This window comes from Gobius niger, assembly GCF_951799975.1.
Source record: "Gobius niger genome assembly, chromosome: 2".
Taxonomy (NCBI): Eukaryota; Metazoa; Chordata; class Actinopteri; order Gobiiformes; family Gobiidae; genus Gobius; species Gobius niger.
In genome coordinates this window covers 3,003,220-3,009,789 of record NC_136853.1, presented here as the reverse complement: position 1 = coordinate 3,009,789, position 6,570 = coordinate 3,003,220, and positions in this window count along the sequence as shown.

Genomic DNA, 6,570 nt, shown 5'->3' with positions numbered 1-6,570 from the left:
TGAAAAAAAGACAAAAAAGTGACGAAAAAGTGACGAAAAAAGACAAAAATGTCTCAAAATATGACGAAAAACGTGACAAAAAAGACAAAAAAAGACAAAAAGTGACGAAAAAGTGACAAAAAATGTGACAAAAAAGACGAAAAAGTGACGAAAAAAGACAAAAATATCTCAAAATATGACGAAAAATGTGACAAAAAAAGACAAAAAAGTGACAAAAAGTGTCAAAAAAGGGACAAAAAAGTGAGAAAGAAGACGAAAAAGTGACGAAAAAGTGACAAAAAAGTGAGAGATGAGAGAGCATAGATCATCTATTCACTCGGTCACTGCTGCCCCCTGGTGGTGGTGTCTGTCTTTGCACATTTGTTCCAATACATTATGATACATTAATTTTAACCCCCACCTGAACCAAAAGTGACAAAAATGTGTCAATATATGACGAAAAACGTGACAAAAAGTCAAAAAAAGACAAAAAAGTGAGAAAGAAGACGAAAAAGTGACAAATAAGTTACAAATAAGTGAAAAAAAGACAAAAAAGTGACGAAAAAGTGACGAAAAAAGACAAAAATGTCTCAAAATATGACGAAAAACGTGACAAAAAAGACAAAAAAAGACAAAAAGTGACGAAAAAGTGACAAAAAATGTGACAAAAAAGACGAAAAAGTGACGAAAAAAGACAAAAATATCTCAAAATATGACGAAAAATGTGACAAAAAAAGACAAAAAAGTGACAAAAAGTGTCAAAAAAGGGACAAAAAAGTGAGAAAGAAGACAAAAAAGTGACAAAAAAGTGACAAATAAGTGAAAAAAAGACAAAAAAGTGACAAAAAAGTGACGAAAAAGTGAGAGATGAAAGAGCATAGATCATCTATTCACTCGGTCACTGCTGCCCCCTGGTGGTGGTGTCTGTCTTTGCACATTTGTTCCAATACATTATGATACATTAATTTTAACCCCCACCTGAACCAAAAGTGACAAAAATGTGTCAAAATATGACGAAAAACGTGACAAAAAGTCAAAAAAAGACAAAAAAGTGAGAAAGAAGACGAAAAAGTGACAAATAAGTTACAAATAAGTGAAAAAAAGACAAAAAAGTGACGAAAAAGTGACGATAAAAGACAAAAATGTCTCAAAATATGACGAAAAACGTGACAAAAAAGACAAAAAAAGACAAAAAGTGACGAAAAAGTGACAAAAAATGTGACAAAAAAGACGAAAAAGTGACGAAAAAAGACAAAAATATCTCAAAATATGACGAAAAATGTGACAAAAAAAGACAAAAAAGTGACAAAAAGTGTCAAAAAAGGGACAAAAAAGTGAGAAAGAAGACAAAAAAGTGACAAAAAAGTGACAAATAAGTGAAAAAAAGACAAAAAAGTGACAAAAAAGTGACGAAAAAGTGAGAGATGAAAGAGCATAGATCATCTATTCACTCGGTCACTGCTGCCCCCTGGTGGTGGTGTCTGTCTTTGCACATTTGTTCCAATACATTATGATACATTAATTTTAACCCCCACCTGAACCAAAAGTGACAAAAATGTGTCAAAATATGACGAAAAACGTGACAAAAAGTCAAAAAAAGACAAAAAAGTGAGAAAGAAGACGAAAAAGTGACAAATAAGTTACAAATAAGTGAAAAAAAGACAAAAAAGTGACGAAAAAGTGACGATAAAAGACAAAAATGTCTCAAAATATGACGAAAAACGTGACAAAAAAGACAAAAAAAGACAAAAAGTGACGAAAAAGTGACAAAAAATGTGACAAAAAAGACGAAAAAGTGACGAAAAAAGACAAAAATATCTCAAAATATGACGAAAAATGTGACAAAAAAAGACAAAAAAGTGACAAAAAGTGTCAAAAAAGGGACAAAAAAGTGAGAAAGAAGACGAAAAAGTGACGAAAAAGTGACAAAAAAGTGAGAGATGAAAGAGCATCGATCATCTATTCACTCGGTCACTGCTGCCCCCTGGTGGTGGTGTCTGTCTTTGCACATTTGTTCCAATACATTATGATACATTAATTTTAACCCCCACCTGAACCAAAAGTGACAAAAAAGTGACAAAAAACGTGACAAAAAAAGACAAAAATGTGACAAAAAATGTGACAAAAAAAAGGCAAAAATGTGACAAAAAATGTGACAAAAAAGACGAAAAAGTGACAAAAAACGTGACAAAAAAAGACAAAGAAGTGACAAAAAAGGGACTAAAATTGACGAAAAAGTGACGAAAAGACAAAAAAGTGACGAAAGAGTGACGAAAAGACAAAGAAGTGACAAAAAAGTGACAAAAAAGGGACTAAAAGTGACGAAAAAGTGACGAAAAGACAAAGAAGTGACAAAAAAGTGACAAAAAAGGGACTAAAAGTGACGAAAAAGTGACGAAAAGACAAAAAAGTGATGAAAAAGTGATGAAAAAAGACAAAAATAAAAAACACAATCCCTGAAGGACAATGAATACTTTCGACTGAGATTAGTTGACTTTGTGTATTGTTTGATGTCACTACTCGTAAATTCTAAATTCTTTGCTGTGTCCGAACTCCAATATAAATGATTTAAAAAAGTAAATAATTATAGAGCCATGATTCACTTACATGCTTTCGGGACATTAACAAACATTATGTCGGTTTCTTATCCCTGGCCTGGTAAAAAGTGTGAATGTTCAGGTCATGTTCGGGTCAAGGCGACCCTAAAGCAGCTCTGAGACGGGGAGGCGAGGGTGAGGCCAGCGTCACACCCTGGGCACACATGAGGACATGACAGATGACGGGGGGGGGGGGGGGGGGGGGAGCCATCTGTCACCAACAGGAGCTAATATTGCCTTGTTTAGTTAGTTTGAGTCTTGTCTTTGTCTCCGTCCATGCTCTTTGTGTTTTCACCTTTTCCCTGTATTCAGACCCACCTGTTTCCCCCTGTCTTTGTTGGTCCATCGCGTTTATCTGAAACCTGAACTCGCCCCACCCTCGAGTGATTCATGCGCAGCCACTGACAGGTGCACAATTAATAAATACATTAAAAAAAAGAAAAAAAAAGGAAACAGAGTCTTTTAAACATGAGCTGCTTTTCCCTGCAGTCAGAAAGATAAATATGAAATTATGCATATATATTTTTGTTAGTTTCTGGCAGTTTTTCTGTCAGTGGTTCCCCGGTAGCGCCCCGGCCCCTGTATAGTCAGATTCGCCCCTGCTCTGAGTAGATCTGCAGGGCTCTGTGTGGAAAATAACCTCTAAATTCTGCAACTTTCAAGAGAACGACTCAAAACACCGAAAAGCCCCAAGATTAATCAGCTGTTACATGGTGGTTCTGGAGCTTCAGTCATTGTTTCAAACGTTTTCCTTAATAAATGTCTATCTTCAGCTCTTCATCACTGTAGAGAAGTTTTCATGCACCAAAGAAACACGTATTTCCTCCTGCCTTTGAACGCTGCATCGATCAGACGCTCCCAGATGTAAAAGATCCTGCTCTGTCACTCAGAAAGGTGCTACTTTGGGTCCGAATACGATACGATAAACTTTAACTTTACTTCCAGTTAATTTGTCTTTTACTGAAAATTGCTGCACATCATGTTTACGATGCCTTTGGCGTTCACTGACTAACATAAGCATTCTAGCTCACGGCGTAGCAGTGGGTGTGTTTAAGATGAAGTGGCCTCGCCTCCATTCCAGACGAGACCAGGCGGTGGCGTCAGAGGGCGGAGAAAGGCGCCTCGAATCAAGGCAGACACATCTCAGCCCCGAGAACAGGGAGGAGCCTCAGATCACGCAGCGTCTCAGCCCCGAGAACAGAGAGGAGCCTCAGATCACGCAGCGTCTCGCGTTTGTTAGAAAGTTTGGGAATAAAACTATTTTAAAAGTTTGTGAACACATTTCTGCTTCTCCCACACACCAGACAGACCCATCACTACAGCTACAATAACAGACTCTCCTCTTACAGTTTAGGATCAGAATAATAAACTTATGCTTATTTAAATGTAGACCATATGTTGAACACACGGCACTTTCTGTCAAACATGAAGACTCTGAAGCACTTCTGCAGATTTAAGTAGATCTTGGTGATGAGAAAAGATGAGGCAGGAGCTGCGGAGCGTCAGGGCAACACGTCTCTGATCTAAACACAACTCAGATCCAATCATCTGTCAGTTCTCTGTCAGCAAACGTGTTTACAGCACTTCATTTCCCACAATCCCTTTGGCTTTTGTAGTTCAGGCAGCCGAGCGAGGCGGAGAAAAGCAACTTCGCTCGCCGACCCAAGGCGCTCCAGCCGCCTCGGTCTCACGAGAATACGGCACCGTCGCACAGGTGGTGTCAGAGCGATTCTGACCGGCCTGCACCGCTCGCCTGCAGCCGCCTGCAGCCGCCTGCAGCCGCCTGCAGCCGCCCGCAGCCGCCCGCAGCCGCCTGCAGCCGCCTGCAGCCGCCCGCAGCCGCCTGCAGCCGCCCGCAGCCGCCCGCAGCCGCCCGCAGCCGCCCGCAGCCGCCTGCAGCCGCCTGCAGCCGCCCGCAGCCGCCTGCACCGCTCGCCCGCAGCCGCCTGCACCGCCCGCAGCCGCCTGCAGCCGCCTGCAGCCGCCCGCAGCCGCCTGCACCGCTCGCCCGCAGCCGCCTGCACCGCCCGCAGCCGCCCGCAGCCGCCTGCAGCCGCCTGCAGCCGCCCGCAGCCGCCTGCAGCCGCCTGCACCGCTCGCCCGCAGCCTCCCGCAGCCGCCTGCACCGCTCGCCCGCAGCCGCCCGCAGCCGCCTGCAGCCGCCCGCAGCCGCCTGCACCGCTCGCCTGCAGCCGCCTGCACCGCTCGCCTGCAGCCTCCCGCAGCCGCCCGCAGCCGCCCGCAGCCGCCCGCAGCCGCCCGCAGCCGCCCGCAGCCGCCTGCAGCCGCCTGCACCGCTCGCCCGCAGCCTCCCGCAGCCTCCCGCAGCCGCCCGCAGCCTCCCGCAGCCGCCCGCAGCCGCCTGCAGCCGCCCGCAGCCGCCTGCAGCCGCCTGCAGCCGCCCGCAGCCGCCTGCAGCCGCCTGCACCGCTCGCCCGCAGCCTCCCGCAGCCGCCTGCACCGCTCGCCCGCAGCCGCCCGCAGCCGCCTGCAGCCGCCCGCAGCCGCCTGCACCGCTCGCCTGCAGCCGCCTGCACCGCTCGCCTGCAGCCTCCCGCAGCCGCCCGCAGCCGCCCGCAGCCGCCCGCAGCCGCCCGCAGCCGCCCGCAGCCGCCTGCAGCCGCCTGCACCGCTCGCCCGCAGCCTCCCGCAGCCTCCCGCAGCCGCCCGCAGCCTCCCGCAGCCGCCCGCAGCCGCCTGCAGCCGCCCGCAGCCGCCTGCAGCCGCCTGCAGCCGCCTGCACCGCTCGCCCGCAGCCTCCCGCAGCCTCCCGCAGCCGCCCGCAGCCTCCCGCAGCCGCCCGCAGCCGCCTGCAGCCGCCCGCAGCCGCCCGCAGCCGCCTGCACCGCTCGCCTGCAGCCGCCTGCACCGCTCGCCTGCAGCCTCCCGCAGCCGCCCGCAGCCGCCCGCAGCCGCCCGCAGCCGCCCGCAGCCGCCCGCAGCCGCCTGCAGCCGCCTGCACCGCTCGCCCGCAGCCTCCCGCAGCCTCCCGCAGCCGCCCGCAGCCTCCCGCAGCCTCCCGCAGCCGCCCGCAGCCGCCCGCAGCCTCCCGCAGCCGCCCGCAGCCGCCTGCAGCCGCCCGCAGCCGCCTGCAGCCGCCCGCAGCCGCCCGCAGCCGCCTGCACCGAGATGAAAGAGCATAGATCATCTATTCACTCGGTCACTGCTGCCCCCTGGTGGTGGTGTCTGTCTTTGCACATTTGTTCCAATACATTGTGATACATTAATTTTAACCCCCACCTGAACCAAAAGTGAAAAAGTGACAAAAAATGACAAAAAATGACAAAAAAGTGATGAAAAAGTGACAAAAAAGACAAAAAAGTGACAAAAAAGTGACGAAAAAGTGATGAAAAAGTGATGAAAAAGTGATGAAAAAGTGATGAAAAAGTTACAAAAATGTGACAAAAATGTGACAAAAAAGTTACAAAAAGTGACAAAAAAGTGACGAAAAAAGTGATGAAAAAGTGATGAAAAAGTGGCAAAAAGACAAAAAAGTGATGAAAAGGTGACAAAAAATCATGACAAAAAAGTGATGAAAAAGTGACAAAAAAGTGACAAAAAAGTGACAAAAAAGTGATGAAAAAGTGATGAAAAAGTGACAAAAAAGTGACGAAAAAAAGTGACAAAAAAGTGACAAAAAAGTGACAAAAAAAGTGACAAAAAAGTGACAAAAAAGTGACGAAAAAAGTGATGAAAAAGTGACAAAAATGTGACAAAAATGTGACAAAAAAGTTACAAAAAGTGACAAAAAAGTGATGAAAAGGTGACAAAAAATCATGACAAAAAAGTGACGAAAAACTGACAAAAAAGACAAAAAAGTGGCAAAAAGTGATGAAAAAGTTACAAAAATGTGACAAAAAAAAAAGTTACAAAAAAGACAAAAAAGTGACAAAAAAGTGACGAAAAAAGTGATAAAAAGTGACAAAAAGTGACAAAAAAGTGATGAAAAAGTGGCAAAAAAGTGGCAAAAAAGTGGCGAAAAAAGTGACAAAAA